Source organism: Alnus glutinosa, chromosome 12, assembly GCF_958979055.1.
Source record: "Alnus glutinosa chromosome 12, dhAlnGlut1.1, whole genome shotgun sequence".
Lineage (NCBI taxonomy): Eukaryota > Viridiplantae > Streptophyta > Magnoliopsida > Fagales > Betulaceae > Alnus > Alnus glutinosa.
The window spans coordinates 25,810,723-25,826,885 of record NC_084897.1 but is presented as its reverse complement, the minus strand read 5'-3'; the positions used below and the strand labels follow the sequence as shown (position 1 = coordinate 25,826,885).

General features: G+C 38.8%; 1 long non-coding RNA gene across 1 annotated transcript; it reads left to right on the top strand.

Annotated features, from left to right (window-relative positions):
• The first annotated feature begins 698 nt into the window (after positions 1-698).
• On the top strand, positions 699-10,830 carry LOC133852731 (uncharacterized). Its single transcript, XR_009895967.1, has 3 exons — positions 699-902; positions 9,381-9,485; positions 10,431-10,830. It is a non-coding gene; the product is annotated as an uncharacterized LOC133852731 (long non-coding RNA).
• Positions 10,831-16,163: the final 5,333 nt, after the last annotated feature.

Below are 16,163 nucleotides of genomic sequence, written 5' to 3'. Positions count from 1 at the left end.
ATTTTATCATTAATTAATATTTTAATACTTTTCGCTTAAGTTGATAGGAAATTAATGATAAATTTAATTGCTTAATTAATATTGTAATACTCCTCATGCGTAAGCTCTTTACGCGTGGCGCTTATGCGTGGATTCAAACTCTCGTTTAAAACATAACTTATTTCAAAAGTTTAAACCAGTAAAAAATGATAAATTTAAATTATTAAATTACTATTATAACAATTTTCATATGATTATCATGGTTAACATATGGGGGAAAAAAACACTTCAAACCTCTTAGTTGATTACAATCAATGTCGCATGGCAAGCATAGCAGATAGATGAATCATGTGATGTGATAATAGGAGGGAAGAGCATAAGGTATAGATGAATCATGTGAGAAGAGTATAAGTTAAAGTTGACGTGCTTTTTAAAATGACTATTAATATATGTCTTTAAAACACGCGATTCTCATATGAGTCATCTTACGAGCATTTTAAATATGCTCTAAAAATTAAAAGTCTATTAAAAATTTATGGGAGAATATTTTTCTAATTAAATTGGAGACTCCGAGCCAAACTTTGTCCTTAATTTGGACAACAGCAACGACGTCGTTTCTATATAAAACCTTTTCGTTAAAATATTTTTGGGGCGAGAATTAAGCATTTGAGCGGTTCTTTTGAACGTTTATCCCCCCCCCCCCCCCCCCCCCTTCTCTCTCTCTCTCAATTTCGTCGCCAACATTCTCTCTCTCTCTCAATTTCGTCGCCAACATCCGATTCTCGTGGAGGAACAAAGCCCTAGACGACTCGGTTCATTCGGATCAAAATTACAAATGCTCTAATGCTCTGAACTAAAACCATACAATTTCTTTGCGTTTCGCGAGGGGCTTCGTCATCAACTATTTGAATTTCCTTGCAACCGTGAGTTTCAATCCTTTTGTTTCCTCAATTTTATTCCTTTTTTTTTTTTTACCTCCTTATTGTCCTAAATGCCTAATTTCTCTGTTATTTTTTAATTTTTGAAATAATTTTTAATTTATATATATTAAGATTTAAGGCTCGTGCATTATATTGGAGAAAGTGTCTAGATGGTTCTGTTGATGCAAAATTGTGATTACACAAAATGCTTTCCTTATTTTGCTATAATTTTGTTTCTACTATGAAAATATAGGATTTGGTAACATATCTTTCTTGTGACCGAAAAGTGTAACGATTGACTGTTTATGCTTTTCAAAATTCTCCTCATTTGTGAGTTTGATTGCAATCCCTCAGTTTCGGTTTATATTCTGAGTTTATCTTGAAGCCGTACTTTATTCGGTATGTTTGTTGTAAATCTATTGCCATAACATACATTTTCCCAGCCTTGTGTTATCCTTATGACCTTTTTTTTTGTTTGGATGAATCAAAAAATTTTATAGAACCAAACTCATCAAATACAAAAGTCACTCCAGAAAACTGGATCCTCTCCCCACAAGTGGGAATACAACTAATCTGCAACAGCAGGACAAAAAACCTACACAAGAGCAGGAACTCAAAACAATTATCAGAAGATTCTAAACAGAAACTGAGACACCAACACTCTGGCTTCCAGAAAATCAAATACTACTAACTAGAACCAGAACCAAATTCTCTACTAAGAAGCTTGATTCGAACTTCCCTTTTCACCTGTGTTGCAAGAGCCTCTTCAGACCTTGGAGGGTTACCATGCAGCAGATCATTTCGACGCCTCCAGAGATGGTAAACAGTAGCAGCAAGACTAAGCTTGCACACAGTTGCAGCAAACTTTTTCCTTTCCACGCAGAAGAGCTCCAGGCCGAAACATCATCCCAGATCAACTTAGGATCAGAAATCAAGCAAGCCTCCATAACAGCCCTCCATACCCGACGACTAAAATTACATTCAAAAAATAGATGATCCCGGCTTTCTAGACTAGCATGACAGAACAAGCACTCCATACTTCCAGCAAAACCCCAACTCACCAATTTATCACAGGTAAGCAAGGCATCCCTAAATGTAAGCCACAAACAAAAAGCAAGCCGGGGAATAGCTAAATTAAACCACACCACTTTCCACCAAGAAACCATAGGCTGTTTAATTCTTAGACTATCCCAAACATCAGCACAATTATAGGATCCTCTCTTAGAATTCCAGAAAGGAACATCAGGACCCCCCTCAATACTCACCTCAAACAGTTTCATCTGAATGGCAGCAACACTTTCAGATCTAGCACCTGCCCAAAACCAACCCCCATGCTTCATAATAGAAGACACCTTGGCCTCCTTCTGACTAGCAGCATCAAACATAACTCTTGGACCATATTTATCAATTAAACACCCATCCGGATGCCAATGATCATACCAAAGGAAAGCCTTGTTCCCATCACCAATTCTGAATCTAATAAACTGTTTAGCAAGGTCCCTAAGATTGAGCAATTTCCTCCAACTCCATGGGCAGGGATTAGGAATGGCAACCTGCCAAAAACTCCTACCCTTAAGCCAGTTAACCTCCACCCAAGCAACCCAAAGAGAACCAGCTTGCACAAACAAATTCCAAATGTGGTTCAACAAAGCAGCCTTGTTCCAAGTCTCCAGCCGCTTTAAACCCAAACCTCCTTCCTTCTGAGGCACACAAACATTTTCCCAAGAAACTCTAGCTCTAGCTCTAGAATCTTGGTTTCCCCAAAGAAATCTGTTCATTTTCTGCTCCAACAGCCTAATAATCTTCTTAGGAAGGATAAACACCTGAGCCCAAAAAACCTGTTAACTGAACAAAACAGAAGAGATGAGCTGCAACCCGCAAATGAAAGATGCTTGACTAGCCAAGAGTCAACTCTAGAAGAAATCTTATCCACAAGAGCTTGACAATCAACTGAGCTGAGCTTTTTTGTAATTAGAGGTACACCCAAGTAACGAACTGGGAGAGAACCTTCTTCAACTTGCAAAGTGTCCAGCAAAACAGACTTATCTCCAGCAGGAAGACCAGCACAAAATAAGGAGCTTTTGGTAGGATTAGCTCTCAAACCCGATAACTCTTCAAATTCAAGAAGAACATCTTTAATAACTCCAAGGGAATTCCTTTCAGCTGCTGAAAAAATCAATAAGTCGTCAGCGAAACATAAATGGGTGAGCTTGAGAGAGCTACACCTAGGATGAAAACTGAATCTCGGATTAGCCACTGCCATGTCTTCAAGTAACCGAGACAAAATTTCCATGGCAAGAACAAAGAGGTAAGGGGAAACAGGGTCCCCTTGACTCAAACTCTTCTTACCTTGAAAATAACCCACCAAGGAGCCATTAAGAGAGATAGAAAAGCTAGGACAAGAAATACAAGTCCTTATCCAATTAACAAAGCTTGAAGGAGCACCAAAACAGCCAAGACTATGGAGGATAAACTCCCAACTCACCGAATCATATGCCTTCATAAGGTCCACTTTGAGTGTACATCTAGGAGAACCATGATCATTGTGATAGTCATTGACTAAAGCTTGAGCAAGAAGGATGTTTTCAGCAATACTCCTCCTAGGAATAAAAGCCCCTTGATCGGGACTAATAACCTCATTCAAACCTGGAACTAACCGATTGGCCATGATCTTGGTAATGCACTTATAAATAACATTACAACAAGAAATCGGTCTATACTCCCCCATAGAAGAAGGATTCTTCTTTATAGGGACAAGGGTAATGATCGTGGAATTAACCTCCTTAAGAAGCCTCCCGGAATGAAAAAATTCCAGAATAGCGTTAGCTACATCATCTCCCACTATAGGCCAAGCTTTGTGAAAAAACCCTGCTGAAAACCCATCCGGACCAGGGGCTTTATCTCTCTTCATAGAAAAGAAAGAATTCCTGATCTCCTCCTTAGTTACATCAGCTTGCATACCAGCAACAATACTCTCAGAAAACCTTTTATTAATCAATTGAGACACCCGAGCAGCCTTCACCTCAGTGAAACTATGAGAATAGGTACCAAGCAGATTTTGGTAGAAATCCACAGCTATTTCTTTGATCTTTTCCCTATCATGGACTAAAGAACCATTATCATCCATCAAAGACTTCACAAGGTTAGAGGAGTTCCTGACCTTAACCGATTTGTGAAAGTAAGCAGTGTTTCCATCACCTAACTTCAACCAAGTAACTTGGGATTTCTGCTTCCAGTAATTCTCTTCAGCACTTGAAATGGATACATAATAATGTAGGCTTTCCTTCTCAGCCCTATGAAGCTCAGGATCTCCATGAGAGGCTAAAAAATCAGACTGAACAGCAGCAAGTCTCTGTTTGGCTTGAAACACACTATGACTCAAACCACCAAAAACCTCCACATTTTTCGCCTTGAGAATACTTTTAACAGCTTTAAGCCGAGTATAAACCTGGAACATAGAATAACCAACCACCTGAGAAGACCAACCCTCTCGAACCCAATCCAAGAAACTCCCATGCTCAGCCCAGAAATTAAAAAATTTAAAAGGCTTTGGACCAAAACTAATATACTGCTCAACAGAGATCAAAGCAGGAGAATGGTCCGAAATACCTCCCTCCAGAAACTCAACAACAGAATGAGGAAACTTCTGAAGCCAACAAAAATTGGATAAAACCCTATCCAACTTCTTAGAAACAAAATGATCCCCATCCTGCTTATTATTCCAAGTATGGAAACATCCTGAGTAGGCCAAATCCTCAACCTCCAACCGGGCAATACAATCACAAAACTCAATTTCGTAATTATTCAAAATATTCGGCTTCCACTTTTCCTGTTGATACCTAATGACATTGAAGTCACCAGTAAGCAGCCAGGGAAAGTTTCCAACCAAACTCTTAACAGCAACAAGCTCATTCATCATCTCTCTCCTTGGAATACCTTTGGTAGCACCATAGACTACAGATAAAAACCAGGCAACATTACAATTACTATCTTCAGACAGACACCACTTTAGCTGAGATAAGACCCGGGTCCCAACAGAGCCAGATTCTACCAAGCCAATGAGTGCTATAATTATGAACCAGTTCCCACCCTGGAATGATAACATCCCTGATACTTTCTGCATTTACTTCTTTAATGCGAGTTTCAACCACACAAAGAACATCAATATGATGCCTTCTAATCACCTTCTTCAATTCTCGTTGTTTAAAGGCTTATTCAAACCCCTTATATTCCAACAAAGAATCTTCATAAAGTTGGGGAAAATCCTCTCTCATAATCACCAATCTTCCCCTTTCCTCTTTCTTGAGAAGAGAGAGCATTCTCCAAGAAATCAAGGAAAGTAGGAGGAGGGACATCCTGAAAATCCCCATCCGCATTCACTCTTAAAGGTGCATAAGTATTAGAAAGTCTAACTCCAATAGGCTTAGAGACAGCCTTACCAAAAGATTTAGACCCACCAGAAAGAACCTTAGGAGACTTCACAACAGAAGGACCCTTAGATCCAGCAACAAGCTTCGTCACTTTCTGTTTAGGACTGGAAACTTTAGTCCCTTTTTGCTTAGGGACCCATACCTTCACTTCCTTCTTAGCACAAGCATACGCAATATGACCAAATCCTCCACAAGAAGAACACTTTGGAGGAAGCCAAGGATAGACTACTTCAATAGAGATAGTTCTACCATCTTTTCTTCTTATAGTAACCTCCTTAGGACACACAGACTTAGTATCAATTTCCACCAGAACCCGTGCATAGCCTAGCCTTTGTTGATCCTCAGTCATCTTATCAGCATACAAGGGTTTACCCACCCCACTTGCAATACGACTAAGGCTTATCCTTATGACCTTGTTTGGTGCTTTGCGTGAGAAAAATGTATAGTGAATCATTACTTATCCCAAAAGTTTAAACTAATAGGAATAATCTAACACTTCCCTCACATGTCGGCTCAAACTCTCTCTTAATAATTAAGACCTAACACGTGAAATATTTAATAAAAATGAGAGGTAAATAACAAAGACAAAAGTTCGAATTCCATATCTTTGCTCTGGTAGTATAATTATTCACTACTCATTTCAAAAGTTCAAGCTAATATGAAATAATTCATCTAATAGTTTAATTAATATTCAATCGCTCCTCTTCACGTATGGGCTCAAACCCACTCTTAATAAGTGAGGCCTAACACACGAATATTTAATTGAAAAATAAGGTGAATGACGGATACAAGGTTCAACACAGAACCTTTGCTCTGATATCATATTAAATTACTGCTCATTCCAAAAATTTAAATTGATAGGACATGGTTGATTGGATCATTTAATTAATAAGCCCTTCCACGTTTTGGTAGGATACTTCTCATGGCTTCCAGTATCTTTTTATAGACAAGCGTGTTTGGGCTTTGTCTCAACTAGTCCCTCCGCTACTTGCAATCATGTTGGAACCTGGGAGTGGTCTCAATGGGATTATTACATAAGTGAGGTTTCGAACTCTTGACCTCATGGCTTCCCGCAGTAGTTGTACATTTTACGCGCTGTAGTTTGCAGTTTCCACTTTCCTCTGATTTGATCTTCAATTCCAGGAAAGCCTCCATTAGTGTGTAATGTGTATCCTACTATTTAGGGTGAGTTACAGGTCCTTCAACAGGGAGGAGAACCTTTAATGCCCATTTGAAAATCTTCTAATCATATTATCGATTAAGCCACAAAGTTGAGCAGTACACGAGAGAATGTCCGTCTATGCCGGCTTTTGCTTCCATTTCGTGCCTAATTTAATATTATGGGATAATGCTGGTGAATTCATGATTCATATTTTATTTATTTTTAAATAAAAAAACATTTTAATTATATTTTTTTTCGCACCATTCACCCGTGCATGACCGACCTCCAAGGCAGTCTCTTTCGTAGTTTTGTTGGTTTATCTCAAAATTTGCCGAATTGGAGTCCAAAATTGTGGCTAAAAGTAATTTCACATGATTAATAAAGGAAAAAAATGATTAATAAAGTAATGCAGTACACGAGAGAATGTGTGATCATCATCTTTCTTCTTTTATTTATTTATTGATTTATTTTTTATGACAATGCCAAAAGAAATTTGAATCCAAGGAAGATGATGTAGATCAAGTAGCCAACAAATTTATGAAAAACTTTGGAGAAGAGTTTCTCGATTGACTGAGAATGCACTTACAGTACTAAATCCCCAGACCCTTGGTTGAATCTCGGTTAACCGAGGATGTTTTTCTAGGGTTTTTGTCATGCGATGTCAAAGCTCGATCGATTGAGCTTAAGACTCGGTCAACCGATTTGCGACATGTTGATTTTGTCTTTTGTTTTTCTCAAGGCTGACCCTAATTTCATAAGGACGAATTGGCCGCCAATTTATTTATTTATTTTATCTTAGTTTTTCAATAAGAAACACATTAGGAGTGATTTTTCTTCTATTTTCCTGCAAATCCTTGAATTTTCTTGGTTTTGTGGAAAAATTGTGAGTTGTGTTTGCTAATTCTACGACCTACTACACCACACTGCATTAGTTGGTATCAAAGCCTAGGTTTTCTTTCTTACCATGGCACGTGGAGGAGGAAACAGACATGCATGCATTGGTGAAGTGTCCGAGTGTGATGAGACAATATGATACGTTCAGATTTTCAGGGCTTATGTGGCAGTACACGTGGCAATCCTAAAGCCCAAGTCAACAGAGAATAAGGAGTATAATCTCCATATATTATTTCCCTAAGTGTTTTAGCTAATAAGGAATGTATTTTCCATTAGTTTATTTCCTTCCTAGTTATTTTCCTGCATGATGTAATGACGGCTAGATCTAATGGTTATGTTTTATGACCTAGCCGTCTTCTATATTAGTGTAACCCTAATCAATAAAATATCATGCTGAATATTATGAAAACTTAGAACTTTTGTTGGTATCTTGGAGGTCACGGCTCCTTCGAAGTAGCCATTAGAGATCACGGCTCTCTTGAAGTAGCCCATATCCCTTTTCTTTTGTTTCTCTTTTACTATTTGATTGCATCACAACACGTGATGAGCAAGTAACAGCACGTTTGGCAGGATTAATTTAGAGGTTTGGCAATCAAATTGGTGCACAAATTGAGGTGCTAACCGAACAATTTGTCAACATGAGATGTGCGAACGGCTGTTGCCGTCAACCAAATCCACATTTTGTGGAGTAGGAAGACAAGTATAGCATTGAGATGTGCAAACGGGCGTTGCTGTCAACCAAATCCACAGATAGAAGGTGGGGTTCAAACTTGACATACCAGAGTTCCAAAGTTGCTTGCAACCCAAAGAATTCCTGGATTAGGTAGCCGCTATGGAGGAAGCTTGGATTTCAACGAGGTACCTGATAATAGGATGGTTCCTTTGGTGGTAATAATTGAAGAAAAATAGAGTGTAGCAAGGAAGGACGAAAGGCCGAGCTTTACCCGACTCGTGTGGAGGGGGCGCTTCGCACGATGTCCCAGGGAGATATTTCATTCCCTTAATTATGGGCCAAGTCAAAGACATGTTAAAACAGAGCATTCAGAACTCCAAACAAACTTAAGGTTTCTGAGTAGTTGTAGGTATAATCTACAGATCTACTTGTCTCTGACAAATTGGTTATAGAATGATATAATTTACATGGTAAAAGATTTAAAGATTACTTAATGACATCTTGCAATTTGGACAGTTGAGATTCTCTCTCTCTCTCTCTAATATATATTTTTAGCCACTTCTTTTTGTTCGTAGTTTTGATCTGATATTGGCTAATTTTGGTAAGGTGCTTTCTAGGACAAGTGACTTGTTGATGTGGTCAGCTTTGTAGGAATTTGTTTGTGTTATGTGCAGTCAAGAGTTTGTAAGTTCTTTTATGTTGATTTAATACCAGTCATCTTTGTTGACCTGCTTTTAAGCATATGAAGCTCACATCTTTAAGGGAAGCATAAGGTTTTAGTATCTCTTATTAATCCGTCTAGGAATGCTTTAGTCTGCTGCCTCATCCATTTTATTAGCTGAAGGAAGCATGGACTTATTTGATTCTTTATATAAAATTACGACATTGTAAGCCTGGATATCTCCTATTAGGTCAGTATTTGAAATGTACTTATTTGTAGAATGCCACAAAAAACGACCGAAAAGCCAAATATGAGCGAGAAAAACAGATTTATATCTTTCCTTCTTTTTTTTTTTTTTTTTTTTTTTTGTAATTTATTTCCTTGGTCCCTGAAGGGGTTGGGGGAGAGGGCTTAATCCATCACTATTGAACCTGCTCCAAATATTGTAAATATTTGCTCTCTTTTTCTTCTCTTATTTGTGTCAATGACAAAGGTGTTTAATTGTTTGTACCATCAAATGTAAATAAAACTGCTACAATACACAATGTGGCATATCATTAATCTCTTTTAGTGTTTGCATGTTTACATAACTATAATTTCTTGAGCAGGTGTGATAGTGTTGTCATAATTTGACTATAAATTGATGTGCTGTTTTATGCAGGTTCATGTCATATCTGCCGGCTATGGCTCTGAGCTGCGGGTTTTCTTCTTGTATTATACGAGGTTCTAATACTAGATCTTAAAGAGCTTTTTCAAGTCGGTATCAGTAAGTGGGTGGCTTTGATCAATTTTTGCATATTCATTAAATAAGTAAATTTTGTCTGTGTCTATCCATGCGACTAGGTTAATTGCACAATTTTTCATTTTTTAAGTTCCTAGGATGATTATGTTGTTAGCAAGATTTGCATATTTCATAGAGGATGTATTTGTACATTTCTACTAATTGTGCACATAATGGATGTGGATGGTTAAGTGATGGATGTGGATGGGTTACTTCACTTGGTCAGTTGGGAAGTTGAATTATTAACCTGTCCCCATCAACTTTTATATGAAATCATATCATTCTAAGTAGACTTTTTTTTTAAAAAAAAAAAAAAAAACTGTTGTTAATGAATTTTTTTTCTTTTCTTCATTGTCGTGGAAATGGGATGTTTCACTTAATATCTAAAGTAAGTTCAAACCATAGGAATTTCACAATGACTCTTGTGATAGGCATGTTTAGCTCTATCAGATGGAAAGGCTGGCCTTTGTATGATAGGTCAATTCTTAAAAACATATGGTTGCACTTTGGTTTCAATTATCACCAGTTGCATATACAAAGTATAAATTATAGTGTTTTTTTGTCTGTACTTTGTGGGGCTGGGTAGCCAATCCCATATGCTATTTTGGTAATGTACCAAGCAAATCCGTTAAGATGTTCTGGCAAAAAGTCAAATTTACATTTGAGGGCGGATGGTGCATCAATATTATTTTTGTCAGAAAATAGTAACTTTTGTGCAATATGTTTTATGGGATGTCATGTGGATGTGTCTCCTAATTGCAAACATTGAGGAGGCATATTACTTTCCCAGGAATAATAACTGAACATAGTATATGTTGTATTGAAATGATTCTTCATTTTCTGTGGTTCTGCCCATCGTGCATTATAGGATTGCTTTTGGTAAAAGTATGCAATGAAATCAATTGTGTCCCATATATCTTAAACTTACAGTGACTTGATGGATGGTCTACTGGTATCTCAAAGAATGCAATTCCATGATGGTGCAGGTAAATTTATGCATGAATCCTGTTGAATAAGTACCAATGAAACTCGTATTGTAAGATAGCAAAAGAAAACCGGAAAAAAATTAGGTTCTCACTAGTTTTGTCGGTGACCTATTTTGTGGAAATTTGTTATTTTTTGCCCTAAGTTTGAGTTTGGACATTGTTATTTATCTGTATGCTTATATATAAAAGATACCTATCAATTGGAAACTCTTTTATGCTCAAATTAGTTTCTTCCATTAAATTGTTGGCAAATTCTGCAGTATAATACATTTCACAACTAAGTTTTAAAGATAGTTGAGCTTTATCATCATAATTACTTGTTAGTTATTTTCTTCTTTGTAATTTTAATATCATAATAATTTTTCACTAATTCTGTTGCAAAGGATCTGTAGGGTGGCTGATTCTTCAATATTACTGAAGTTGAGACAGTTGTGAATTCTATATTATTATGTCCTATGTACCCATCCTGGTGATAAGTTCATGGATCTTCACTTTTTATATACTATTATAGTAACTACATTGTTTAGCATTGGATGGTAAGTTTCTTTTCCTTTTTCTAGATATGCCTTTTGGATCTCCTCCCTAGTGCTTAAATTAGTACACCGAACTGATTTGATATGGGAATTTTATCAGCAGTCCTGGAGCACATATTGAAATGACTATACATCCTGAATGTTCATCCAGTCACAACATTATGTGGGGAGATGTTAGACATGTATCTCTAGTTGGTTGTGCTTTTACTTGTTTGCTTCTTGCCGGTTTGTGATAAAGTGTAAATGGGACACCTCATAATCTGAAACTCATTTCTTGACCTGCTAAAAAAAAAATTCTAAAGTTCATTTGTTGAACAGTTAAAAATTTGCTCTCTTGATGCCAAGGATGGATAATCATACTGTTGACATTGTCCTAAAAAATTTCAGTTGGCAAGACAGTCTCACCTCAGCACATCACTGCCTGTTCAATATTCTGTATTTTTAATTGTTTACACAGCCATATGATTATGCATGTATACTACTGCTTAGTATGTTATATTTCATTGTTGATAGTATTTGGCTCTGCAGCATTATTTTTATTTCTTACCACACTGTACCTTTCAATAAAATAATTGAAGAAGACACATCAAGGCGGTTTTGATGACTATAGGGCCAGGAAAGTCGATAGTTGGTACATGTATCAGATTACTAGTAGTTATTGTCGTACAGACAGTTGCATAAATTTATAACTGGTTTTGCAGGACTATGATGGTTGTCATGACTTCATTCCCGAAAAGTCTTGGGAGAATCATGTCAATAGTTACCATTAAGCTTAGGTATCTTTACCCTGCCATTAGCCCTTGCAGGTTGCACAAATAAGAAGATAGAGAGAATGTACCCTTTCAGAGGTTGTAGACATTCTAACCATTTTAGAATGTCTGTTTTTGATGACGTGGAACCTCGTCAAGACAGGACCCTTCAGACCCATCCTTGGGGAGTAAACCCCAGATGATATATATGACTCCACCCGTTAGAACTGTGTTTTAGGTAATCCAGAGAAAACTCTTAGTGCGGAATTGAATTCAGGATGTCTGAGTCTACGGCTCATCCCAAGCCCGCCCTTTTGACTACTAGGCTGCACTTTGATGGGTTATTGTAGAATCTCTTACACTGAAGGATGAACTACATGCCACAATAGCACAGGCACCCATTTTCGTCTTCCATGGCTAACCACTGGGTTTAAAAGGAGAGTTGAATGCATTTTGATTTTGCTGCTGGAGGAGGGTGTACGTAGTAGAAGCACCTCATTCAATAGCAAGCCTGAGTATGTCTGGCCAAACATAGTTTTGAGTATACCACGGACATAATCTTTTTTTTTTTGAAAGGAGCTTGTAATCTCATAAAATAAAATCCAGGCAATGCTTAGCAATAACAGTTTCAGAGATACAAGACGGATAGGAGTCCATCCAAATTTGATTCAATTCCTGACTGACAGCAAGCCTAGCAAGTTGGTGAGCCACATTATTGCAGCATCTCCGAACGAAACCAACCTCCCACCCAGGAAAAACCTTGAGAGCCTCTCCGGTCTCAACAATAATACTCCCAAACCTGCTGAACTCCTCCTCTTCCCGTTTTAGAGCTGCTACCACCGTACTAGCGTCACCTTCGAGAAAAATGGAATGGAGGCCCAGAAGGCGACCCAAGTCTGCTCCCATTTTAGCACCAATAGCTTCAGCAACAGCCGGATCCACAATGTATCTCAGAATCGCACATTGAGCTGCTAAAACCGCTCCAGAATGGTTACGAGCAATAACTCCCACCCCCATAAGATTCTTCCGCTTATCGACAGCAGCGTCCCAGTTCACCTTAACGGTATCAACATTGGGAGGTTTCCAACCGGGCTGGGAGGGAGAATTCTGCGAGGTGGGGCTAGGAGACAGGGAGTTTGCCCCCCTGAACTTCAGAAGAGAATCAGTAGCACTAATCATCAAACACTTGGGGGGCAAAAAGGTATTCTCAAAAATCCATTGATTTCTTCGAAGCCAAATTCTTTGGGTAATAACGGCTGCTAACTCTAGGTCCTCATCATTTAGCCTTTCACACAAATGACTGAAAATGTCGCTTAAATCATTTGCTTCGACTGCACATTTTTGGATAGCTCAGGGACTTTCTGACCAGACAGCCCGAGCAGCATCGCAGCTCCACAAAGCATGTCCAGAAGTTTTCGTTTCTCGACCACACAACGGACAAGTCGGGTCAGAAACAATCTTCCTCCTCATTAAATTTTCTTTAGTGGGAAGAATATTATTACAAGCTCTCCACAAAAAAAGGTGAATTACCCGAGGCATTTTTAACTTCCAGATTGTCTTCCAAATAGGACTATAATGAGCACCCACAGAACTGCAACAAATCTGGCGAGCCTTCCGATCAAGCTCTAGATAGTATGCACTGCGAACGGAAAACAATCCATTGGCCGTATACGCCCAGATCTGCTTGTCCTGAACAACACCAGGACTGATGGCTAAGCTACAGATTTTCTCCACAATATCAGCAGGGAAAACTTGCTCAATAAGCAGTATGTTCCACCACTTACTCTGATGGTCAATAATATCAGCTACTTTGGCATCTTTGTTTAGAATATGCACTGGAGATTGAATAGAATTAGAATGGGGAGAAAAAAATCCACCGATCACCCCAGATATTAATTTTTGAGCCATCTCCCACCTTCCAAATCAAGCCTTCCCGCAGAAGCGGCTTTGCCAACCATATACTCCGCCAAATATAGGAGGGCCTGCAGCCAAGAGAGGCCTCCAAAAAAGAAGTCTTAGGAAAGTATTTCTCCTTTAAGATCTGGGATGCAAGAGAGTCTGGGTTCTGAATTAGACGCCACCCTTGTTTAGCTAGAAGAGCGAAATTAAAGCTCTCCAAGTCTCGGTATCCCAATCCCCCTGAATTCTTACTCCTGCCTAAACCTTTCCAGGACATCCAGGCCATCCGATCCATGTTCTCCATATGCCCCCACCAAAACTTACTGAATAACATATTAATTTCACGGCAGAGAGTAATTGGCAGCTTAAACACGCTCATAGTATAGGTTGGAATGGCTTGAAGGACAGCTTTAATAAGAATCTCCTTCCCCGCATGAGATAAAAACTTTTCTTTCCACACATTCATTCTGCTCCAAATTCGGCTCTTGATATAATTGAAAGAGGAAATTCTAGACTGACTAATAAGAGCCGGTAAGCCCAAATAAGATTCATAGTGCTGAATGGGGTTAAGACCTGTTTCTTGCAGAATAGAAGCCCTCACCTCTTCCTTAGTGTTTTTACTAAAGAAAATGGAGGTCTTATCAATATTTACCTTCTGCCTAGATGCCCTCTCGTAGATATCCAATAAGGCCTTAATTAGCCTCCACTCTTCAAGATTGGCCCTCCCAAATAAAAGGCTATCATCAGCAAAAAGAAGGTGGTTTATTCTTGTCCCTCCCCTGCAGATGGGAACACCAGAAATTTTTTCCAAACCAGCAGAATGGCTTAGCAAACTACTTAAAGCCTCAGCACAAATGATGAACAAATAAGGGGAGAGGGGGTCTACTTGGCGAATACCTCTAGTGGGGACTATATGGCCGTGAGGTTGGCCATTGATAATAATAGCATAAGTAACTGTTCGGACACAAGTCACAATCATCCGAACCCATTTATCCGCAAAACCAAGTTTCCGCATCATAGCCTCCAAAAAATCCCACTCCAAACGGTCATACGCCTTACTCATATCAAGCTTAAGGGCCATAAAGCCATTTCTACCTTTTAGCCGCGTCTCCATAGTATGAAGAGTTTCAAATGCAACAATAATATTGTCTGAAATCAAACGGCCCGGAATGAATGCGCTTTGCTCCGGAGAGATGATATACGGCAGCACAACCTTCAATCTATTGGCTAGCACCTTAGAAATTAGCTTGTAAACCACATTACATAGGCTAATTGGGCGATAATCTTTGACTGATTCCGGGGAGGGGACCTTGGGGATAAGGCATAAATTAGTAGAATTAATGGCTGCATCAAAAGGCCCTCCATTAAGAAAAGATAAGACTGCCTCCGACACATTCCTACCCACATCACACCAGCTTTTTGGAAAAAATCTGCAGAGAAACCATCTTGGCCAGGTGATTTTAGTGGATGCATTTGAGATAGAGCCACACAAACCTCCTCCTCCGTAAATGGCCGCAATAAGTTTGAGTTCATCTCTTTCGAGATACGAGGTTCCACATGTTCTAGGCATTGGGAAAGGTCAGTAGAGATGTTAGAGCTAAAAATATCTCTATAATAATCGATGAAGACCCGACAGACCTCCTTATAGCGCCTCCAAGTTCTGCCTTGTTCATCAGTGATTGAATGAATAGAGTTTACTTTCCTTCTATGATTGGCCCAAGCATGGAAAAACTTTGTGTTTCGGTTTCCTTGACAATACCAATTCTGTTTAGCCCTCTGTTTCCATTTGACATCTTCCCTCTCCAAAATGTCATCAATATCTTTCTGAATCTGCTTAATGTCCTCAACCTGATTTGGACAATTGTTTCCCTGCAACTCCAGCAGCCTTTTGCTTTTCTGCTTCAGAAGCTCTGCATCTTTTCCAAATTTCTATTGCCCCACTGAGTGAGACTCTTTTGGTAGGCTACTAAGCGACCTTGGATATCCTTTAAATGATTCACCTCACCACCTTCTTGTTCCCAAGCAGATTTAATGACATCATGACATTCCGGATCCAAATGCCACTTAGCTTCAAATTTAAAACCCCGACGAGAATAGCCAGGATCAGGAGGCACATCATTCTACAAATTAAAGATCGGATTGTGATCCGAAGAACGTGCTGGCAAAACTTGAATCTCTACAAAACTGAAACTAGCACACCACTCACTATTAGCAACCGCTCGATCAAGTCGTTCCTGTGTGAAGTTTCCATCACTTCTATTGTTACACCAAGTGTACCGTGGCTTAGAAAAACCCAAGTTACTTAAGTCGCAGTCCTCTAAGGCCATCCTGAAGTTGTTTATCTGAGAGTTACGCCTAAGAGCAGCCCCATCTTTCTCCACTTGCTCCAAGATCTCATTAAAGTCTCCTGCACACAACCAAGCTGTGGGTTGAAAGTTCTTTAGAAACCTCAGCAAATCCCAAGATTCACTACGTTTCACAGGATTAGGATTGCCA